Source organism: Anomaloglossus baeobatrachus, chromosome 6 (assembly GCF_048569485.1).
Source record: "Anomaloglossus baeobatrachus isolate aAnoBae1 chromosome 6, aAnoBae1.hap1, whole genome shotgun sequence".
NCBI lineage: Eukaryota > Metazoa > Chordata > Amphibia > Anura > Aromobatidae > Anomaloglossus > Anomaloglossus baeobatrachus.
The window spans coordinates 185,481,868-185,507,430 of NC_134358.1; the positions used below are offsets into that span (position 1 = coordinate 185,481,868).

General features: G+C 46.4%; 1 protein-coding gene across 2 annotated transcripts in view; it reads left to right on the forward strand.

The window, feature by feature from the left end:
• LDLRAD4 (low density lipoprotein receptor class A domain containing 4) overlaps nt 1–25,563 on the forward strand; it is a 345,350-nt gene that overhangs the window by 82,924 nt on the left and 236,863 nt on the right. The gene's annotated exons all lie outside the window — the stretch shown is intronic.

Below are 25,563 nucleotides of genomic sequence, written 5' to 3' on the forward strand. Positions count from 1 at the left end.
CATGTAGTAATAACACAAATTAATTCTATATAGAAAATGGATTGTAAGGTTCTGTTCACTTTGCAATCACGGCGTTTGGTTTTTTTTTTAACTGGGCATTTTGGTTTCTTAACTTTATCTTAAAGCTGCATACCTTTTTTTTTCTTTTTATATGACTGTTTATCTACGATCAGGGTGTGTATGTATGTAATATATATATATATATGTATGTATATGTATATGTATATGTATGTGTGTGTATAGATAATATAATATAGATATACACACTATAATATATCTATATAGTGTGTGTGTATAGATACTATAATATAGATATACACACTATAATATATCTATATAGTGTGTGTGTGTGTATAGATACTATAATATAGATATACACACTATAATATATCTATATAGTGTGTGTGTGTATAGATACTATAATATAGATATACACACTATAATATATCTATATAGTGTGTGTGTGTGTGTGTGTATAGATACTATAATATAGATATACACACTATAATATATCTATATAGTGTGTGTGTGTGTATAGATACTATAATATAGATATACACACTATAATATATCTATATAGTGTGTGTGTATAGATAATATAATATAGATATACACACTATAATATATCTATATAGTGTGTGTGTGTGTGTGTGTATAGATACTATAATATAGATATACACACTATAATATATCTATATAGTGTGTGTGTGTGTATAGATACTATAATATAGATATACACACTATAATATATCTATATAGTGTGTGTGTGTATAGATACTATAATATAGATATACACACTATAATATATCTATATAGTGTGTGTGTGTGTATAGATACTATAATATAGATATACACACTATAATATATCTATATAGTGTGTGTGTGTATAGATACTATAATATAGATATACACACTATAATATATCTATATAGTGTGTGTATAGATACTATAATATAGATATACACACTATAATATATCTATATAGTGTGTGTATAGATACTATAATATAGATATACACACTATAATATATCTATATAGTGTGTGTGTATAGATACTATAATATAGATATACACACTATAATATATCTATATAGTGTGTGTGTATAGATACTATAATATAGATATACACACTATAATATATCTATATATGTGTATATAGATATATATTATAGTGTCTGTGTGTGTATAGATATATATTAGTGTGTGTATAGATATATATTATAGTGTCTGTGTGTGTATAGATATATATTAGTGTGTCCACATATCAAAATCCAGTAATTTATGCCAATTTTAAGACACCTGTTGCTGAAGAAGCTAAAAATTGGATCTACACCTTCTATAAGAATGAACATATGTACCCCTAAATCTGCTGTGATCTGATTTACGCACTCCCAGGAAGACTTCACCACATTCAAAAATGCAATTCACACATTTCGCTTGGCCCTTACCTCGGCTAAACAGAATTACTTCAAAAACCTCATATCCTCTTTAACACACAACCCCAAACAGCTATTTAACACTTTTACCTCCCTCCTTCGCCCACCGCTGCCCCCTCCAACCTCCCTCATCTCCGCAGAAGAATTTGCCACATATTTCAAAGAAAAGATCGACCAAACCAGACAAGTCTTTTCTGCTGAACCACCACAACCCCTTTATATAACAGACCACTGCCCCTCCCCCATAAACTTCCTCCCCACTATCACCGAAGGAGAGCTTGCACATCTTCTCTCAAAAGCGCACCTCACTACATGCGCACTTGACCCCATCCCATCCCACCTCCTCCCCAACCTCACCACTATCCTTATTCCCGCCTTATCCCATCTCTTCAACCTATCTCTAACAACTGGTACCTTCCCTTCTGCCTTTAAGCATGCAACAGTCACACCTATCCTAAAGAAACCTTCCCTCGACCCAACCTCTACTACCAGCTATCGACCCATATCGCTACTCCCACTTGCCTCAAAACTCCTGGAACAGCACGTCCATGCTGAACTTTCCTCCCACCTCTCCTCTAACTCTCTCTTTGACAACCTACAGTCCGGCTTCCGTCCACATCATTCCACTGAAACTGCCCTGACTAAAATCACAAATGACTTACTTACCGCCAAAGCTAACAACCACTTCTCTGTACTCCTACTTCTAGACCTATCCTCAGCCTTTGACACTGTTGACCACTCCCTGCTACTACAGATCCTCTCTTCCCTTGGTGTCAGAGACCTCGCTCTCTCTTGGATCTCTTCATACCTCTCCAACCGCACTTTTAGTGTCTCCCATTCCCACACAACCTCTTCATCCCGTTCTCTCTCTGTTGGTGTCCCTCAAGGCTCTGTCCTGGGACCCTTACTTTTTTCTATCTATACATTTGGCCTGGGACAACTCATAAAGTCCCATGGCTTCCAGTACCACCTATATGCCGATGACACTCAGATCTACCTCTCTGGTCCAGATGTCACATCTCTGCTGTCCAGAATCCCAGAGTGCCTATCTGCTATATCTTCCTTCTTTTCCTCTCGCTTCCTAAAGCTCAATATGGCCAAAACTGAACTGATCATCTTTCCTCCATCTCCCCTGCACTCTCCACCTGATCTATCCATTACAATTAATAACATCACGCTCTCCCCAGCACCCAAAGTTCGGTGCCTCGGAGTGACCTTTGACTCTGCCCTGTCCTTCATACCGCACATCCAATCCCTCACCACCTCCTGCCGTTTTCAACTCAAAAATATCTCCAGAATCCGCCCTTTTCTCAATCCCCAATCTACAAAAATTCTAGTGCACGCCCTCATAATCTCCCGCATCGACTACTGCAACATCCTCCTCTGTGGTCTCCCTGCTAACACACTCGCCCCTCTCCAGTCCATCCTTAACTCTGCTGCCCGACTGATCCACCTCTCTCCTCAATACCACCCCGCTTCTCCTCTCTGCAAGTCCCTCCACTGGCTCCCAATCTTCCACCGTATCCAATTCAAATTACTAACACTGACCTACAAAGCTATCCATAATCTGTCTCCTCCATATATCTCTGAACTAATCTCTCGCTACACTCCAAAACGTAACCTCCGGTCCTCCCAAGATCTCCTTCTATCCTCCTCTCTCATTCGCTCCTCATGCAACCGACTCCAAGACTTCTCCCGAGCATCCCCAGTCTCCTGGAACTCACTGCCTCAACACGTCAGACTATCTACTACACTTGCAAACTTCAAACGGACCCTGAAAACTCATCTGTTCAGAAATGCCTATAATCTACAATGACCTCACCGCCCCACCACCGTGCGGAGCTGCCGCCCCACCACCGTGCGGAGCTGCCGCCCCACCACCGTGCGGAGCTGCCGCCCCACCACCGTGCGGAGCTGCCGCCCCACCACCGTGCGGAGCTGCCGCCCCACCACCGTGCGGAGCTGCCGCCCCACCACCGTGCGGAGCTGCCGCCCCACCACCGTGCGGAGCTGCCGCCCCACCACCGTGCGGAGCTGCCGCCCCACCACCGTGCGGAGCTGCCGCCCCACCACCGTGCGGAGCTGCCGCCCCACCACCGTGCGGAGCTGCCGCCCCACCACCGTGCGGAGCTGCCGCCCCACCACCGTGCGGAGCTGCCGCCCCACCACCGTGCGGAGCTGCCGCCCCACCACCGTGCGGAGCTGCCGCCCCACCACCGTGCGGAGCTGCCGCCCCACCACCGTGCGGAGCTGCCGCCCCACCACCGTGCGGAGCTGCCGCCCCACCACCGTGCGGAGCTGCCGCCCCACCACCGTGCGGAGCTGCCGCCCCACCACCGTGCGGAGCTGCCGCCCCACCACCGTGCGGAGCTGCCGCCCCACCACCGTGCGGAGCTGCCGCCCCACCACCGTGCGGAGCTGCCGCCCCACCACCGTGCGGAGCTGCCGCCCCACCTACACCCCACCTACTGTCTCCTCCCCAAAATCCTTTAGGATTTTGGGCCCTCTTCCCCCTGTGCTAGTCTGTCTATTGTAACGTGTACATGTATTCTGTATGTAACCCCCTCATGTACAGCACCATGGAATCAATGGTGCTCTATAAATAAACAATAATAATAATAATAATAATTTAAAGCTTTAAAAAAATTTGCTACGTTGTATGACTCGCTTTTATTTATTTTTGTGTGTGCTCTTGATTTACATCATATCTGATCTAATCCGCTTGATAAGTGGGCTGATAACCAAAGCCATCAAAATCAGCAGATTAAAAGGTTTTCAGGTCTCAACATATCTTGGATCTCAAGGTTTTATAGTAACAATGACTCTGAAGACTAAAACACTCAACAGAAGGTTATATTTAAGACTAGAAAGGTGGATTCGCAGATACCTAGGGAGGTTGCGCGCACAGCTGGAGGTTCATGTGGCCCTCCAGCTGTGTCCGCAGGTTACGTGACTTCTGAGTACTTAAACTATGACCATCCTCCCCCCCCCCCCCAACCTCAGGTTACCTGCAGTCTTAGGTGGAGAGCGGAGAAAACCTCTAGCTGTGCCTGCAACTTACATGAGTAACATCACTGCTTGATCGCTGCTCAGTCTCTACCTGAAGTCAGCAGTGGGAGGTCATGTTCCATGATTGTGCTCTGTGACTTCAAATGTAGCAGAGCTGGAATCATAGTAAGACCTTGTGTGGATTACATTGGACATGAAAATGTGTTTGGGGGTTAATAAAGGGGGGAAAGAGGGTGCTTTCTTTGTCCTATATTTTTTTTTTTTTCTCAAAGGATTTCAGTGTTATTTCTTTTCACTTAGATTAGTAATGATGGGGGGGATCTCAGACTCCTCCCATTACTCATCTAGGGCTTAGTGACAGCTGTGAGCTGTGATTAACACCTTTTTATTACCCTGATTGCCACAGCACCAATGTGACAATCCTGGGTAGGTGCAAGCTGCTATTTTTAGGCTGGAGGGGATCAATAACTGAGTCTCCCCAGCCGGAGAATACCAGCCCCCAGCTGTCGGGCTTTATTTTGGCTGGGTATCAAAATTGTGGGGATTGTATGCCGTTATTTAAACTTTATCTAAATTTAAAAAGCCGCATGCTGTTCCTCCTTTGATACACAGCTAAGATAAGCGCATGGCTGGGGGCTGTAGCCTGTAGCCATATCATGTTGTGCTTTGTATCATATAGTTGAACCATACGGAAATTTTTATTTTTTACTGCACAATATGAGCATGCAGACAGGGTCTGTGACTGGAAACAGCCAGACACTGTCACACAGGCTGGGGGCACTGTCTGATGGCAACGTACTAGACTCCAGTGGGCAGGGAACGCAGTTCATATGTTAGGACGCTGGAGACTTGGTACACGTATAGCACACTCTTTAATTTTTAATTTTCTATTACCAGAGATCTGGATTAATACCCGGAACTTCCTGAGAATTCTGAACCTGGCACTCTGGTACCTCTTGAATGTTGCGTGGGTCTGCAGTTTTACAGTGAAAGTTCGTCCATCGCTATTTATGAAATAAATGCTCATAACACTTAACAATTTGACCAGAGTTTTGCTATAGATTAGGTAAAACATTGATCTGCTTCTCGTATTCATGGTCTGTCTAACCTGACATGCATCCGTTGTCTGCTTACGGTTTATACTGTGCATAGGCATAAAGCTGCAATTGATGGGGCATGGATCTTAACAAAACTTTAAGCAGAAGAGCAGTTCTGAAGTAGATGAAGGTTTTATAAATGTTTTTTTGTTTTGTTTTTTGTTTTTTTTTTCTTCTGGAAATTTTATTTTCATAAAAATTTATTTTTTTATTTATTTTAAATTAAATTATTAAATTATTATTTTTTTTCTATTTTCATAAATATTTTTTATTTTCATTTTATGCTGCTGTCAGATGGGCTGTAACTTATTAAAGAATGCAGAATGATCATGCTTGTCCTGGCAGTTGCTGCATCATTGAGCATACTTGTTCTGATTACACGAGTACAGCAAGTACACAGCCAGTCTGTTCTGGTGGCAGATTGCGATTTAACACTTTGAATGCAATAATCCATGTGGTTTTTGCTAATAAGAGCAAATAATGTGTTCCTCCCTGTGACCCAATCTAGGCTGTTAGCTTTTAGCAGACAACCCTTTGTCCAAGACTCTGGGGCTGTAAGAATTTCTTAATTTTTTGCCTGTATATAAGCAGAAAGACATATGGCAGTACATTTTAAACTTAAATTAAAAAGTTAAAGTCCCAAATCACTGGAAAATGTGTATACCTGGTATTGTTATGACTGTACCAACCTCTGCAGGAAATGTATAGAATAATTTGCTTGCCATAAGCTATTTAGACTTGCTGATTAAAGCGTGTGGGGGTTTGTGTTTTTAGTTTATATAATTAAAAAAAACTAAAAGTAGAACTCTGCCTGAACAAAACCTTAGTACATTGCTACATTGAGAAATGGAACAATATTTGTTCAAAGAAAGGTCATAATTAGTGATTAGCGGGCGTGCTAGTTACTCGATTGAGCACCAGGATACTCTGGTACTCGTGGAGCTCAGCCGAGTATTGCGGTTGCTCAGACATTTCATCCCAGAGTAGTGATGGGCGAACCCAAACTGTAAAGCTTCGGGGTCCGTACCGAAAACTGTGTTCGTGCACACTGTCCTGAACATGAGTTTTTTCCTGGGAAGCTTGTGTTACAGTTCGGGTCCAGGGGCTGTCCCCTGTCCGCTTTTGATTTCGGGACAGATCATTAACTTTGGTATTTACTGCACTGCCCGTCACTCGACAGTTTTCAGCTATGTTCGCAGTGACGTCAAGGTTCACCAGAGTCCATGAGCCATGCATTCGCTTGAATGTTGACTGTCACTGTGTGAGTCACGCATCGGTATTGCGGGTCGGCTGCATGTATTTCCATGCCGCTGAGGCGCTCCTGTCAGAGTGTGCACCATGCTGGGTGATACCGATGCAAGACTTCCAGGAGTCATACGCAAGTGGAATCATACCCTCACTGTCAGCCTGCTTCTTGCTCTGTAGAGACACTTGTCTATACAGAGCGATGAAGCAGAGCTGACATTGCTCTGCCCGTGGACTGTCAGACTGAGGTGTGTGCGATTATTTATTTATTTTTTTTTTTTTGCTTGTTTCTAATAGATGGCGTCTCAATGTTATGTTTCTAATTTTTTTGTGTAGTTTTTGTTTGTGTTTTTTGTTTTTGTTTTTTGTTTGTTTTTTTTTTATACGGTTTACTAGAATTCATGGTGGCCTGCAATGATTCAGTGACCGAGGAGGACCTGAAAAAGGACAAAAACTAGGAAACCCATAATGTACCTGAGGGGTTTGAATCTCAGCGAACTGCAGACCTACCACTAACACACAACTAGAAGTAGTCATGGGACATGCCTACGATAACCTAGTCGCCTCGACACAGCCGGAGAGCTAATCATTCCTATTGAGAGAAATAAAGGAAATGCTAATCTGCCTTGGAGCAGTCCCCAAAGATATAGAGCCCACCACATAGAGATTACGGTGATGTAGGAAAACACAATACAGAGGTAGAAAACAGATTCAGCAAAAATGAGGCCCAAACTATCTAAATAGGAAAGGACAGAAAAGAGCACTGTCTGCAGCCGTGCAATACCCTAGAAAAAGAACCAACACGCCTGATATGGAAAAATACTGAGCCCACATGGACTCTCCCCCACTAGATCAGTACTCTGGTGTTACTGGGATCCAAACAAAATACTAATATAGTGGAGGGACTGAAATTAGTACCAAGCATGACAAAACAAACTACATAGCAGGATATGGAGCAAGCTACACAGACATTCCCAGCAGGGAAGCCTTTGTACCTAAACAGAAAAACAACAAAAAGGTGGAAACCACCAGCGGAGGTACAAGGACCAACTTATCTGAAAGGAGTTCTGGTAGGCACAAAAGGAAAGGCTGAATTCAAAATGTCCTTAGCACACAGGAGACAACATTGAGCACCGGCTAGGAACAAGAGAACACTACTCGGTTATATGGGCCCAGTCAGAAGAATCTGATTGGTATTCATCCCCAGCTGTCTGGTTTCTATTCAGCAAGCTTTACTACCAGCACTGACCACAAGAGAGAGCCCCAAACTGGAACCTAGTCCAACAGTGGCCATTTTTGCCAAAGCTGTATTCTTTATTTTACATACAATACCCCCCCATCCCATACCTGGAAAGTCCAAGTTCGGGGTTCGGACGCAAGTTTGCGTTTTCAGAACCTGAATTTTACAAAAAGTTTGGTCGATGCTCTTGAACGCTAAGATCGAGGGGGTTCACCTATCACTATACATGAAACACAGACCACAACCACGGACTTGCTTCACTGCATGTGTGCAGGGAAAGCAAGTCGCGACCTCTGATTAACTCTCCTGAGGAATAAAGAAATGTTCTCGGATGTAATGTGACTACAGAAAGCTCCCTGACACCAGTAATGCTCTGTTTATGGCTGGTTATATGTGGGCGGAGACCCGATCAAACCAATCAGTTAAGTTCCATAATGCACGTCTGACCAGCTCGAATTGAGTAACGAGCATTTAAAAATGTTGGTGCTCGGCCATCACTAGTCTTCATACATTTATTACCTAGACAGATGCCTATGTGGTTACCGTGGATCTGACTGCAGGAACAAGTAATTATGAGAACCTGGAGTTTCATGATCCTGAAGTGGTAGTATACTCTACTTTCAGACAGGAGGCCATATTCTTATTATTGGTAAGGGACCCAGTTGGTGAATTCCCTATAGCATACATTTATTGCCTAAATCCAAAATCTAGGGATTGATAGATTTTGATAACTATTGGTCATTTCTGATACTTTATATTTTATGCCCCCTAAACGTTAGACAACTGTGTGTATGTATGTATGATTGATTTTTTTTTTTTTTAACTTTGGCTTGAAGATGTACACATGAAAATGGCAATGAGTATTGACTATACTGCAGTGTCTGAAGCTTATCTGTAGTTAAGTTGCACGAATGGTTTCGGCTTTCACTCCGACACGTGTATAAATTATGCCATATAAATGGTCCCATGAGGAATGCTTGAAGTGGTTAAATCAGTGGTCGCTTAGCTCTTTCACCATATGAAAGTGTTCCTATGGGAAATAATACAAGTAAATATTTCATAAACACATGCATTATTCATGATCTGTTTCACTCATTCTCCATTTCCATCCTCGGATTTATACTGACATTAATCTAATTTTTATTCAAACTCCAAAGATTACTATGCTGCTAAGTATACTGTGCGTGCCAGCCATGGCATGTGATCCTGGCACTAGTGTCCCAGATCGGCAAAAAAGTAATTTGTTAAAACTTGGAGCTTAACTTGGGGATCATTCAGACATCAGTGCTTTTTGTATGCAAGGAAAGTAAGGTTCCCCCTCCCCCTCCATTATTTCCTTTACACCTCACAAATACTTGCTACTTAGGGTACTTTCAGTGGCGTAACTAGAGTTGGATGGGCCCCGGTGCAAAGTTTAGACCTGGGCCCCCCCTCCACATACACAGACACTTGGGGTAAGGCATACCTCCCAACTTTTAAAGAAGGAAAAGAAGGACAAAGTTAGCGGCGCGCCACGCGCGCCGCGGCAAATTTTTAGGCCACGCCCCCTAACCACACCCATTTCACAGTCACGCCCATATCCACTCCCCATCCACACCCATTCAGCATGGACACGCAGGCAGCCGGCGGGCCTCCAGCATGGACACGCAGGCAGCCGGCGGGCCTCCAGCATGGACACGCAGGCAGCCGGCGGGCCTCCAGCATGGACACGCAGGGAGCCACAGTGAGGCGGCCGGTCGCCCACACAGTGAGGTGGCCGGTCGCCTTCACAGACAGGCGGCAGGGGGGCGCCCGCACAGACAGGCGGCAGGGGGGCGCCCGCACAGACAGGCGGCAGGGGGGCGCCCGCACAGACAGGCGGCAGGGGGGCGCCCGCACAGACAGGCGGCCGGGGGGCGCCCGCACAGAAAGGCGGCCGGCCGACCGCACAGACAGGCGGCCGGCCGACCGCACAGAGAGGCTCCGGTCGGGGGTGAGGGGGGGGGAGGGAGGGAAATCAGCGCTGGGGAGATTTTACTGTACTAGCAGCAGCACAGGCAGCGCTCCTCTCTGTTATGCCACGTCTACTGGGATGGTAGGAGGGAAAAGCAGGGAGGCGGAGAGAGAGTGGGTGGGCGGAGCCCGGGAGCCGGCCGTCCCGATCGTGGCAACGGGACAAACAACGTAAAGCGTGAAAGTCCCGCTGTATCCGGGACGGTTAGGAGGTATGGGGTAAGGGATAATGACACTGACACTCGGGGTACAGGATAATGACGCTGACACTTGGCTCTCACCCACAGCACCCTGAAATCCCTCTATCAGCACCCAGCTTTCCTATGTTCTGATATTTATCTTGTCCTCAGCACCCAGCTTTCCCATATCAGAGCATGAGAAAGCTGGGTGCTGAGAGATGTATATCAGAACATGGGAAAGCTGGGTGCTGAGAGATGTATATCAGAGCATGAGAAAGCTGGGTGCTGAGAGATGTATATCAGAACATGGGAAAGCTGGGTGCTGAGAGATGTATATCAGAACATGGGAAAGCTGGGTGCTGAGAGATGTATAGCAGAGCATGGGAAAGTTGGCTGCTGAGGGAAAGAGCCTTTTTCCCTCAGCACAAAACATTTCCATCCCATACTTGTATCTTTGTCCCCCCTGTATAAAGTTCTCAAAATACTATAACACCCCCCACATAGCCTTCCAAATAATTGTATAAAGGGTCTCACATAACCCTTCATATATTAGAATGCAGATACATAGCCCTCCATATATTATAATGCACCCCCATAATCCTCCATGTATAAAGTAGCCCTTCAATTATAATGCATTTCCCATAGTTCTCCATGTATTAAAATTCACCCCATAGTTCTCCATATATTATACTGCACCACATAGTCCTCCATGTTTTATAATGCACTTCCATAGTCCATGTATAAGGTAGCCTCCATAGTCCTCCATATATTATAATGCAGCCCCCATAGTCCTATATGTATTATAACACAACCCCATCAATTTTCATATTGTATTATGCAGCCCCATACTCCTCCATGTATAATGTACCCCTAGTCCATGTATAAGGTGTCCTTCATGTTTTTTATGCAGTCCCATAGACCTCCATGTGTCATGCAGCCAGCCACCCCAGGGCCTCCATGTGTCATGCAGCCAGGCCCCTCCAGGGCCCCCATGTGTCATGCAGCCAGGCCCTCAGGCCTCCATGTCATGCAGCCAGGACCCTCCAGGCATCCATGTGTAATGCAGCCAGGCCCCTCCAGGCCTCCATGTGTCATGCAGCCAGGCCCCTCCAGGCCTCCATGTGTCATGCAGCCAGGCCCCTCCAGGCCTCCATGTGTCATGCAGCCAGGCCCCTCCAGGCCTCCATGTGTCATGCAGCCAGGCCCCTCCAGGCCTCCATGTGTCATGCAGCCAGCCACCCCAGGGCCTCCATGTGTCATGTAGCCAGCCACCCCAGGCCCTCCATGTGTCATGCAGCCAGGCCCCCCAGGCCTCCATGTCATGCAGCCAGGACCCTCCAGGCCTCCATGTGTCATGGAGCCAGCAAAATAAAAAAACAAGTACCTCTCTTCTCCTTTTGACCCCTGCAACCACGGTAGTTATGACCCTGCCCCCATATGTCACACACACTGCTCCCCATACAGCCTGCACCCCCCATAGCACACACACTACACCCCCATATGTCACACACCCTGCCCCACATATCTCACCCTGCCTGTACCCCAACTTACCCCTCTCAAACACTCTGCACCCCTTCACATCCTTCTGTCACAGTCTGCAGCCCTCATATGCCACTCACCCTGCAGCCCCTCCCCCTCGTGCCCCCTCTTTTCTCATTACCAGTCATCATGTGTCCATGTCTCCTTCAGGAATCCGTATCTTCTGATGCTTTCTGCCCGGCCTCCTGTGTCTCCTCCCACACACTCACATGGGCATGACATCATCGCAGGTCCTGGAAGGATGGATTTCGTCTGCTGTGCAGGAGCGCTTCTGCTCTGCCGCAGCTCAGAAACGCCTGGTGGGTCTCTCCAGGTCAGGGGGCCCTCTGCCCCCTGCTGACACCGGGCCCCCTGACTCACAGGCCGGCCCCCTGGCGGTCGCGTAGTCGGCCACTACACAGCGCATCTCCTCTGTTACAGAGAGGAGCCGGCTGTGCAGAGCGGCTGCCGGGCCCCTAAAACCCTGCGGGCCCGGTCGCAGTGGCGACCGCTGCGACCGCGGTCGTTACGCCCCTGGGTACTTTCACACTTGCGTTCAGCGCATTCCGTCACTATGGAGAATAGCGCAGTCCGTTAATGCACTGCGCTATTCTCCATAGACTTGTATGGATGACACATTGTAACGCAAGTGTCTGCGTTGCATCCGCTGGACGACGCAGCGTCGTTATATTGACGCTGCGTCGGGCGGAAGGAACGCAGCATGTAACATTTTTTTTGAGCAGCGCAATCCGTAGGAATCCGATTGCGCATGCGTGTTTTTTTTTTTATTTTAATCACAAACTTTGTTTTTGTTGTCTCTCGGTGGCTGAAGCTGAGCGCCCGCCCACTGGCATGCCCGGCCGCCGGCGAGAGACAGCGCTCAGCTGAGCGCCCGCCGGCATGCCCGGCCGCCGGCAAGTGAGGGCGCTCAGCTGAGCGACCGGCCGCCGGCTAGTGAGGGCGCTCAGCTGAGCGACCGGCCGCCGGCTAGTGAGGGCGCTCAGCTGAGCGACCGGCCGCCGGCTAGTGAGGGCGCTCAGCTGAGCGACCGGCCGCCGGCTAGTGAGGGCGCTCAGCTGAGCGACCGGCCGCCGGCTAGTGAGGGCGCTCAGCTGAGCGACCGGCCGCCGGCTAGTGAGGGCGCTCAGCTGAGCGACCGGCCGCCGGCTAGTGAGGGCGCTCAGCTGAGCGACCGGCCGCCGGCTAGTGAGGGCGCTCAGCTGAGCGACCGGCCGCCGGCTAGTGAGGGCGCTCAGCTGAGCGACCGGCCGCCGGCTAGTGAGGGCGCTCAGCTGAGCGACCGGCCGCCGGCTAGTGAGGGCGCTCAGCTGAGCGACCGGCCGCCGGCTAGTGAGGGCGCTCAGCTGAGCGACCGGCCGCCGGCTAGTGAGGGCGCTCAGCTGAGCGACCGGCCGCCGGCTAGTGAGGGCGCTCAGCTGAGCGACCGGCCGCCGGCTAGTGAGGGCGCTCAGCTGAGCGACCGGCCGCCGGCTAGTGAGGGCGCTCAGCTGAGCGACCGGCCGCCGGCTAGTGAGGGCGCTCAGCTGAGCGACCGGCCGCCGGCTAGTGAGGGCGCTCAGCTGAGCGACCGGCCGCCGGCTAGTGAGGGCGCTCAGCTGAGCGACCGGCCGCCGGCTAGTGAGGGCGCTCAGCTGAGCGTTCACAATAGTCGGCTGCCGGTAAACTGTAAAGAAGAAAAAAAAATAAATAAAGCTTTACGTTGTTTTGTACGATCCGTAGCATTGCGTTGTGCCACTATATGCAACGCATCCATTGCATCCGTCACACAACGCAATGCTACGGAAGCCGCCCAACGTAAGTGTGAGTGCCAGCACTCGGATCAGTACTTGCATTTATTAGACACCGGTACAAGCCCCGACTCTGTGACATCAGCAGTGTGATCTGGTTGGTCATTCGGCGCCGCAAAAGCGCAAACAGAACTGGTGGAAAGTGCTCCAATGGAGCGGAAGACTCTGGAGATTGATCATAATTAGGGGGGTAGAGGGTGTGTATGTAGAGCAAACTGTGGCCTTTTGAGAACCCAGAATGGGGAGCAAGGGGGTGATAAGTGCACACACAGTATGGGGACCGAATGAAGTATTGGGAGCCATGGGTTAAATTTAAAAACCCAGTATTGGGGGCATGAGGGTAGGAGGAGTGCAGATACAGTATGAAAAGTGAGGGGAGATGGGTGCTGACATCATATGGGAAGTGAGGGGGATGGGTATGGATATAGTATGTGAGGAAGACAGGCGTAATGGGTGCAGTCAATCTAAAAAAATGAGGGGGGATGGGTGCAGATAAAATATGCAAAGGGGGATGGGTGAAGTCACAGTATAGGAAGCAAGGGGGTGACTACTATGGCGAGCACGATGAGACAGATGAGAAAAATGGCCCATAATAAAGACTTATTAGGGTGGGATGGATGCAGACATGACTGGATAGTGTGGGGTGGCGGTGGTTTGTAGAAAGGATTTCATTGGGAGATAGTGTGAGGCCACAGCAAAAAGGGGACAGTATGGTGAGAATGGGAGTGTGATGAGAGGGATCAGTATAGACTGTTCAGTATAGGAGGATATATTGTAAAAGAGTGTGAAGAGAGGGCCCAGTATGGAAAGAGGGCAGTGTGGAAGGCATGTACCATAAGCGCAACTGTGCGCACGTCATGTTTTGTGCATGGAACACAGGGGAAATTAATCAGGAGTGTAGTATGGAGTGGCTATTTTTATTCAGAGACATAATGGCTGTCTTATTTTTAATGCATCATGTCGGGATGTGCTGCAGAAAAGCTGAGAAGATGGAAGTCTGCAGAGACTAGCCGTGGCCATGAAAATTCATAATGGCATCTGGACAACATAAAAGAAAAAGGACTTTTCAGAGACTACAAACTACAAGGTTGCTAGATGTAAATGTTTGATACGAATTCTCATCAGACCTGTATGGTTTGAGAAGGACTGATAACTACAACTCACAGTATCTTCTTACTATTGTTAAGGACATAAGTGAAGTTCTAGAGCGATAAATATATATACAGGGCTGACCTGACATTACAATTTTTGAACAGTGTACGGATCCTTGGAATGTATTCCTGTACAGTTAAGGGTTTTGATGCTGTTTCTGTAATGATAGGGGTTATATGGATGTATTTCTGTACTGCTGGTGGTTCTGATGAATTTCTCTGCTGAGCATTTTGATGCTTTGTTTCTGTACCCATGGTGGTTCTGGTGATTTTATTCCTGTACTGATGAGTGTTTTGATGCTGTTTCTGTACTTATGGGTGCTTTAGTGATGTATTTGTGTACCTCTGGTGTCTCTCGGTTGATGTATTCCTGTGCTGTTATAAGTCCTGATCCTGTACAAATGTAACAGTTCAGAACTTGTGAGATTACATTATACAGGGCTATGTTAAAGTATTGTTGTGCAATCTGCCAATTTAATTTTACTGGTTTTTTTTTTTTGTTTTTTTTATTTTCTGTTAATGTTAAGCATTAAAGGGGTTGTCCCACGTTTGATGTGTCTGCACTTACGCTGTCACTCTGACTACAGACTTCTGAGTTCTCACAGTGCGCACACTGCATGCTGTCAGAATTTTCTGTTGCCGGTGGTGATAGTAGGAGGTCACAAAACCACAAGTATGCTTTTTACATACATGTGATCACGTGCTGACTAGACATGCGTGACCTTGATCAATAAAAATGAATTTAGTGAGGCCGGACATGTTTAGTCATGACAGTCCAATCTCACCATTGGCACTTGAGAATCCTAAAAATGTGCAGTGCAAGTGCTATGAAAATTCAGAAGCCTGCAGTCACCTAAAGTGACTGCAGATGTTCATCTCAAACCTAGACAAGCTCATGAATTATAAAATTAAGCCCTGTAGCATGCCCAATCCTAACAGTGTGTAATATACTCACTGTCAGGATTCGGCTCTGCTTGCTGGTTCCAGCAGTCATCACATGGCCACTCCACTCTTGTGATTTTTTTTTTTTTTTCATACTTACGGTCATGTGACAATTAGCTTTTCTTACCACTTTTTTTCCACTGAACATTGAAAGAATTAGCGCAACTTGTCATCACATGACTCAATGTCTGATAATCGCATATGAATGGTTACATGACTACTCAGATTGCTTTGCAGGAGGGAGTGGAGTGCAGATGTGGAGATTTCCAGAGTGGACAGTGGGATTGTGGAAGGTTTGAGGACTGGAGGAGGGGCTGGGGTGGAGCATGGGCTGAGTCTCAAGGGGGCCTGAGAATGTTGCCAGTATGGGGCTCTAAAATGCCCGGTGGAAGTCCTGGTTGTGGGTGTAATGTAGGAAAGTTGTTTATATTAAAAAATATATATATATATATATATATATATATATATATATATATATATATATATATATATATATATATATATATATATATATATATATATATATATATATATATATATATATATATATATATATATATATATAATATTTTCCAGTTTTTAATACCTGATATTCCACTAAAGCTATTGTTCACCTGTAGGTTTGCAGCTGAAAATAACCCCCCCATTATTTGCGTACTGACTCCTCACTGTGGGCTTTAAAGGGAACCTGTCAGCAGAAATTTCGCCCAAAACCTAAAAGATTCCCCCTCTGCAGCTCCTGGGCTGCATTCTAGAAAGGTTCCTGTTATTATTGTGCCCTATGTGAGACCAAAATAAAGACTTTAGAAAGTGGTACCTTTTTGTATTTAGATACTGTAAATGTGACACAGGGGCGGGCTTTCTGGCGTCCGTTATTCTGCCTCCTGGTCCTGTATGCCGCCCCCATCGCTCCTTTCCATAGCTGATGCACCGCCCACTGCTCCAACCATCCCTGCGCATGCCCAGTGCCAGTCTCACGGGACTGAGCAGTGTGACCGCTGGTGACGTGTGCGCAGGCAAGTAATTATGGGCGGGGCTGTGATTGTTAACAGCAAGTACCCGCCCATAATCTTGTGAGCGCGCAAACCTCACCACTGGTCACACTGTGCTCAGGGTAGGTGCTAGACTGTATGGGCTGCTTCCAGGGATGACGTCCCTTTTGTCACGTGATAGGGGCGTGTTCAAAATACTATCACGTGACAAAAGGGACGTCATCCCTGGAAGCAGCCCATACAGTCTAGCACTACCCTGAGCACAGTGTGACTGCTGGTGAGGTTTGCGCGCTCACGAGATTCTGGGCGGGTACTTGCTGATAACAATCACAGCCCCGCCCATAATCACTTGCCTGCGCACACGTCACCAGCGGTCACACTGCTCATTCCCGTGAGACTGGCACTGGGCAAGTGCGGTGATGTCTGGAGCAGTGCGCGGTGCATCAGCTATGGAAAGGAGCGATGGGGGGCGGCATACAGGACCAGGAGGCAGAATAACTGATGCCAGAGAGCCCGCCCCCGTGTCACATTTACAGTGTCTGAATACAAAAAGGTACCACTTTATAAAGTCTTAATTTTGGTCTCACATGGGGCACAATAATAGGGACCTTTCTAGAATGCAGCCCAGGAGCTGCAGAGGGGGAATCTTTTAGGTTTTGGACGAAATTTCTGCTGACAGGTTCCCTTTAATAACTTTACCTTGAGTGAATTATACAGAAGATTGAGTCCAATTGGTCCATGAGAAAATCACTTACCGCAGTGCCCATTAGTCATAATAGAAGACACTGCTCTGAATCCACTGAATAGAATTGCTCTAGGACAGTGATGGCGAACCTATGGCACGCGTGCCACCAGGGGCACGCTGAGCCCATTCTGGTGGCACGTGTGCTGTCGCCCGACCCTGCAGGTTTGATCTGCTAGTGCAGTCGCGCCGGCAGATCAAACCTGTGTTGGAGCGGAGGAGACATTTCTCCTCCGCTCTGACACTCCTCCTCCCCTAGGCTGCAGTGTGTTGCCTAGGAGACGGAGAAGTGTCAGAGAGCAGCGCCGGCGCCGTCTGCTGGCCGCGTGGGAACTGAGGACCCAGCAGCGCGCAGCGGGGGAGCGTGTGCAGGTAAGTTGTGTGTTGCTTTTTTTTTTTTTTTTTTTTTTTTTTTTATAACTCGAGTGCGGGAGCGGGGGGGGTGGGAGAGGGGGAACGCACATGGCAGCGGGGGGGGTGGGAGAGGGGGAACGCACATGGCAGCGGGGGGGGTGGGAGAGGGGGAACGCACATGGCAGCGGGGGGGTGGGAGAGGGGGAACGCACATGGCAGCGGGGGGGGTGGGAGAGGGGGAACGCACATGGCAGCAGGGGGGGTGGGAGAGGGGGAACGCACATGGCAGCAGGGGGGGTCGGAGAGGGGGAACGCACATGCCAGCATGGGAGGGGAACATGCATGCCAGGATGGAGAAAACATGCATGCCAGGATGGGGGAAACATACATGCCAGGATGGAGGAAACATGCATGCCAGGATGGAGAAAACATGCATGCCAGGATGGAGAAAACATGCATGCCAGGATGGGGGAAACATACATGCCAGGATGGAGGAAACATGCATGCCAGGATGGAGAAAACATGCATGCCAGGATGGAGAAAACATGCATGCCAGGATGGAGAAAACATGCATGCCAGGATGGGGGAAACATGCATGCCAGGATGGAGGAAACATGCATGCCAGGATGGAGAAAACATGCATGGCAGGATGGAGAAAACATGCATGCCAGGATGGGGGAAACATGCATGCCAGGATGGAGGAAACATGCATGCCAGGATGGAGAAAACATGCATGCCAGGATGGAGGAAACATGCATGCCAGGATGGAGAAAACATGCATGGCAGGATGGAGAAAACATGCATGCCAGGATGGGGGAAACATGCATGCCAGGATGGGGGAAACATGCATGCCAGGATGGGGGAAACATGCATGCCAGGATGGGGGAAACATGCATGCCAGGATGGAGGAAACATGCATGCCAGGATGGAGGAAACATGCATGCCAGGATGGGGGAAACATGCATGCCAGGATGGGGGAAACATGCATGCCAGGATGGAGGAAACATGCATGCCAGGATGGGGGAAACATGCATGCCAGGATGGAGAAAACATGCATGCCAGGATGGAGAAAACATGCATGCCAGGATGGAGGAAACATGCATGCCAGGATGGGGGAAACATGCCTGCCAGGATGGGGAAACATGCATGGCAGGATGGGGAAACATGCATGCCAGGATGGAGGAAACATGCATGCCAGGATGGAGGAAACATGCATGCCAGGATGGAGGAAACATGCATGCCAGGATGGAGGAAACATGCATGCCAGGATGGAGGAAACATGCATGCCAGGATGGAGGAAACATGCATGCCAGGATGGAGGAAACATGCATGCCAGGATGGGGGAAACATGCATGCCAGGATGGGGGAAACATGCATGCCAGGATGGGGGAAACATGCATGTGAGGATGGGGGAAACATGCATGCCAGGATGGAGGAAACATACATGCCAGGATGGAGGAAACATGCATGCCAGGATGGAGGAAACATGCCTGCCAGGATGGAGGAAACATGCCACGATAGGGTACATGTATCAGGAAGGGGTACATTTACCTGGATGGGGTAAATTAACCAGGATTGGGAACATTTACCAGGAATGGGGTACATGCCGGGATGGGGGAACATTTACAAGGATGGGCAAGATGTCAGGATGGGGTACATTTACAAGCATGGGGGAACATGCAAGAATGGGTAACATTTACCAGGATGGAGGACATTTACCAGGATGGGGCCATGATGGGGACAAATATACCAGAATGTAGGAAATATATATCAGGATGGGGACATGTTTACCAGGAAGTGGCCAGGAAGGGGGACAGAACTACACAATGATGGGGAGGGGAGCCACTCGTACGTCTTTATGGGATTTTGAGATGTTCAGACTTTGAAATGTAGATGTGGATTAAAGGGTGACCTCTGAATCCATTCCAGCTAAAATCTCTGTCTAATATGCTGCAATTTTTTTCCAGAAAGATCAATCCAACTGCTGTGTCTGGAAAGGGCAGGGGCTCAGCTTCCATGTGTGGTAAGCATGAGCGTGATACCCCCTGCTGAGGAGAAGACGGCAAAGGTAAGATTACAATCAATTCTTTATATAATAGGATTGGTTGGCACTTCAGAAAAAAAATTGGGTTTAGGGCTACAGTTTGGGCACTCGGCCTGTAAAAGGTTCGCCATGACTGCTCTAGGATCTTGGCTTAAAGCGGTAAGCTCTGATTATTCACTCTTCTGAAACATTCATGCAATAGGAGTAGGGGGTAAAGCATGTCTGGGATCTCACTTTATTAATGTTATTATTCCTTCTGCACCATCTGGGGACTATAGAACAGTTTCACTTTTATTGATTAACCTCTGAGTGACCAGGCCATTTGTTTTAAACCTGATGTAATGTAATCTGAAGACAGCATTGTCTTATCCGTGTGGTGGGGTTTACCTGCAATTTTTAGCTTTGAGAGACGATTGTTGTTGGACTAGGTGAGGTAGTTCAGCAGTGTGTTCTCAATTTACGAAAACGAGGGGTGCTAACATGCTATGTGGGCTGGCTAGCCAAAGGAGCTAATGCCCTTGCGACTAGTCGCTGGCCTCAATAGCATATAAGAAACAATCTTTAGAAATACTTTCTCTAAAGATCTCTTTATCTATGCTAGTGTATACAGGGACAGTTAGGCTGCTTTCACACCTCCGGTTTTTGCTATGCGGCACAATCCGGCACTTTGCAGGAAAATCGCAACCGGTTTTTTTTGCTGCCGGTTGCGATTTTCCTGCATAGACTTTAATTAGTGCCGCATTGTGCCGCATGGCCTTGCGTTCCGTCCGGTTTTTGCCGCATGCGGCAGATTTAGCCGATGCGGCGGCCGGATGGAACGTTGCCTGGCACGTTTTTTCGTGCGGCAAAAAAAACCGCATCGCGCCGCATTCGGCCGATGCGGCGCATTTTTCAATGCATGCCTATGGCGGCCGGATGCGGCAATAACCGCATCCGGCCGCCGCATGCAGTTTTTGCCACTGTGCATGCTCAGTAGCATGCCGCAAGTGGCAAAAACCGGACTGGCCGCAAAGGAAAAACTTATGCAAAGGATGCAGAGTTTTCACCGCATCCGTTGCATAGCTTGCACAGCCGGATTGAGCCGCAGAGCTCAAGCCGGATGTGTGAAAGTAGCCTTAGGCAGGGATTAGCAATATGCACCCAGAACTGCTCGTGGTTCTGGACACTTTGTATAAAGTGGAAGGTAAACATCCAATAAAAAGACAACAAATGTGTAAATGTTGCTGCAGAAGTCATGTACTGGAGATTTCAGAGCAGTGCTGAGTTCCAGTGACCCCCATGGATTTGGCCATTTGCAGCTATTGAACTTGGCTTGTGTTTTTGTAAAGTATAAAGTTTATTATTGTGACATGTATTTTTTTTTTTTTCTTTCATGGAGATAAGATTCTAGTAAAACTGACATTTCAGTTTATTACTCAGAACCAGGAATTCTTAATAGTTCTGTGCCCAGTGTAAAAGGGTACTGCTGTGTACTCAACAGGGTAAAAAGTGACTAACAAACATGGCCGTGTAAATGCATTAAACCAAACCTATGAAACTGTAGACAAACTGTCATCCTGATTTTTCCTATCAATAATTTAGAATAATGTAACACTTTTTAGTTACGTGTGACTTTTTTTTTTTTTTTCCTCCCTAAATTCTGGCATGGAACCTTCTAAAATTTGGGCTTGTTTTCATTAGGTGAAGGTTCTGCAAAGTACTGTTAGGCGGTTGGCCGTGGTTATATCTTTTACTTTGTTGCAATATATTCTTTTCGGGGAATAGTTTTCAGCTTTTGTGGTGTGGGGGTTTTATTTTATTTTTTTTAAATTTTTCCCTTAAGTCTACGTTCACACACCGGTGCGATTTACAATGGAAACCTATGGGCTCCGGCGCGATGCGTCAAAAAACTGATGCGGCCGCTGGATCCGTTTTTTTAAACTGAGCATGCTCCAATTTATTAAAAAAACGGATCCAGCAAAAAACGGACGAAATGGATGCATAAAAAAAGGGATGTGCTGGATCCATTTTTTTTTTTTTTTTTTTTTTTTTTTTTTATGGATCAGGTATACCGGATCCATAAAAAAAAGGATCAGGCGGATCAGTTTTTACTTATTCTGCGCTGGATCCGTTGCATCAGGCACACGTCGGATTGTGACTGATGCCAAAAAACTGATGTGTGAACGTAGCCTAACTAGTCTAAAGCTTAAACCAACTGCATTCTCGTGCAATGGAGGCTCGATCACATGACTACTTAACACGGACTATGCTATTGCCACTTTGACCTTGTTGGAACACTTATCTGTGCACTGAAAGCACAAACATGTAGGTTGAGTTTCTTTTATCTTTATAATTGTGCTGTTTCTCCAATGAAACACATGGCTGTCAGCACATACTGTAAGTAGCTGGTCACAGGGAATCCCAAAATATTTAAGAATCTGTCCCTTCAGTTCCAGGACCAGGTCTCATCACAGTATAAACTGAGAAATATATTAAAAATGTTCTCAAAGAGCTCAGCTAGGTTTCTCCTTGTTCTTTCTCACTGGCCTATATGTCGCAGTCAAGTCTTAAGGAGGTGTCGCACACAGCGACGACTACAATTACGTCGCTGCTACGTCACCAGTTTCTGTGACGTAGCAGCGACGTCCTGTCGCTGTGTGTGACATCCAGCAACGACCTGGCCCCTGCTGTAAGGTTGCCGCTCGTTGCTGAATGTCCAGCTTCATTTTTTGGTCATCTCTCTCCCGCTGTGACGCACACATCGCTGTGTGAGAGCGACGAAATTAAGGGAGCAGGAGCCGGCATCTGGCAGCTGCGGTAAGCTGTAACCAGGGTAAACATCGGGTAACCAAGAAGCCCTTTCCTTGGTTACCTGATATTTACCTTCGTTACCAGCCTCCGCCCTCGCTGCCAGTGCCGGCTCCTGCTCTGTGCACATGTAGCTGCAGTACACATCGGGTAATTAACCCAATGTGTACTGTAGCTAGGAGTGCAGGGAGCCAGCGCTAAGCAGTGTGCGCAGCCCCCTGCTCTCTGCACATGTAGCACAGCGACGCGTGTTATGATCGCTGCTGCGTCTGCTGTGTTTGACAGCTAAGCAGTGATCATAACAGCGACTTACAAGGTCACTGTTGCGTCACAGAAAATGGTGATGTAACAGCAACGTCGTTGTCGCTATGTGTGAACCCAGCTTTACTACTGAGGTGTAAATTAAGGCCAAACATGGGCTATTCTGAGCTTTGTTAGCAAACCACTTACTGGGCGTTGCTGAAAATAATTAAATGCTCATGGGTAGATGGCACCAGGTCGGTGCTGAAACGAATAGCCTCTATATTGCCTGTATGAGCCCTCCCAGTGGCTTCTTGTTTTTTCGAAGTTAACCGGCATAATGAGTAGCAGCTTTTTCACTCTTCACAAGTTTTCAGACAAAGTTGTGCCTTTCATGAGCACACCTTGCTAAGGTGAGCAGTTTAGCTTACTCTGGCGAATGTCATTTATCCAAGATCTCTACCCACTTTGTGCCACTGACTTTTTTTTTTTATTTATTTTTTCAGATTTTGTTCTTTGCTTTATCTGAATGATTTGCAGACTAACATGAGGTAAAAAAAAAATATATAAAAGTGTGTGTGTGTGTGTGTATGTATGATATATAAGATTTTACCGTGGATTTGCTGCAGAAAATGTCTAACATTTCTGCAGTCAATCCACAGCAAAACCTATGGGTATAAAAAAAAATTGCTGTGCGAACACTGCATTTTTTTTTGTTAGACCTGCGGATTTTCCGCTGCGGAATTAATGTGCATGTCACTACTTTTCCGCAGGTACCTGCGGTTTTTGCCATAGATAATGGTAAAAATCCCCAGGGACCAACCTGCGACAAAAATGCATGCCGATTTTCGTTGCATTTTTTTACCACAGGTGCGGGGATTCCTTCAGAGTGTCCAGGTTTTTCCTTGACAGCCATTTTCTAGTGCGCACATGACCTTATTCTATGTGCACAGAAAAATTGTGTGCATGAAACTGCAAATGGCCGGTCTTAAGTCTAATAAATGCCCCCCCCCCTCCTCCTTCCCCCCCCCCATCCTTTCCCGGGGGTGTTTTTTGTGAAATAACCAATCTGATACATGCAGAAGGAGTAAACATCTGCAGATGAGGTGTAGGTACACTTTCTGGCGCTGCCTTGTTCAAATCTCATTCAGGTGTGGAGGTTTTGGGGTTTTTTTTTTTTTGTTTTTTTTTTTGTTTTTTTTACCATACAAGAGCTATTTGTTTTCACTGAGCACTAATTCCTACAATAGTGAATAGGGTTGTTCGCAGGTATATGACTTCTTGCAGACAAAGCAGTCTGTGCATAATCGCAGAGATACCGTCATATTTTTAAAATTGTCAATGCAAGTCTAGGGGTCCATAAAAAAAAATCCGATTTTCAGACGAAGATTTTATTGTGGGGGATGGGTGGGGGGGGAAAAGAGGCCCAAGGGAGAGCTAACCTTATGTGAAATGTTCCCTATTATGAAAACATACCAACTGGATCTCAGAAATGATGGTGATTTTGGAAGATGAGTGACCTATACAAAGTACCATATATCACATAGTATTCTCCTAATTAAAATCTGCCATCCGTTTTAGTGTTTTGGGTGTTTTTTTGTTTTGTTTTTTTTTCTCAGAGAAAAAAACCCTAAAATATACAGAATTTCTTTATGCTCTGTACCATTTGATTCTGCCTATTTATTCCGGAGTTGCATTCTTAATCACCTGCTATTAGTTATTTCTTTTGTATTGAAACGATGAACGTGATATTTAACTTATCATTTCTGTGCCGATGTCTTGTAGTGGTTATACTAATGTGTTATTATTGTTGGCAGAAATTAATTATATGGAACGTTTAAATGGAAGAAAAATACTTGACTGGTTAATGTAATGAACTAATGAAAGAAAGCGGCTCTTCATGTTATATTGGCAGGTCAGGTAGACCTTGAAGTGTAAAGAATGGAAAACTCTATGCCGGATATACAGTATTGGATCAGTGGAGCAGATGTATCTAGTTATGCAGTGATTAGAGTTGAGTTAGTACGTAACTATTCGTACTCGCTATACTAATAACGAATACTATCTACTACTCACATATTTTGTTCTGAATAGCTTATGCAATGTGAGTCAATGGGGAAAAACTCGCAAAGTAACGAATAACCCAAATGCCATTCTCTTCTTGCGAGCAGCAAATAGTGTTGCATTTGGGTTACTCTACGAGTTTTCCCCATTGACTTGCATTGCACACGCTATTTTGAATGCATATGAGAGTAGTGGACAGTACTCGTTAGGAGTATCGAGAGTATGAATAGTTAAATACTCGCTCAACTCTAGTAGTGGTACCTCTCAATACTGTCATTATAGAAAAAGATCAATTTAGGATATGGATATAGGGGCCAAAATACAGTGGATTTTCCTGTCAGATTTTCTATGTGGAAATTGTGTACTATAGTACCAGTATTGTTAGTTTTTAAATTTTACGCACTTTCCGATAATGTAAATGTATACTAAAAATGTGACAGTCCTGAATTTCTCACTTTTTGAAATTCAAAGTGTAAAATCTGTTAATCTGGAGTTTTTCTGCAGTAAAATCTGCACTGTTATGGTCAGGAGACCGCAAAAGATCTTGCAAAAAAAACACACAAAAAATGATGGAAGATAATGCATTAGAGTAATTGGAAACTTGGCTGGCTGCAATCCACTAACTGCACAAACACAACTAGAAGTAGCAGTGGAGCTTTCCTAACCAACCTAGACGCCTCGTCCCTGCCAGAGAACTAACTAACTTCAAAGATGAAATGAGGAA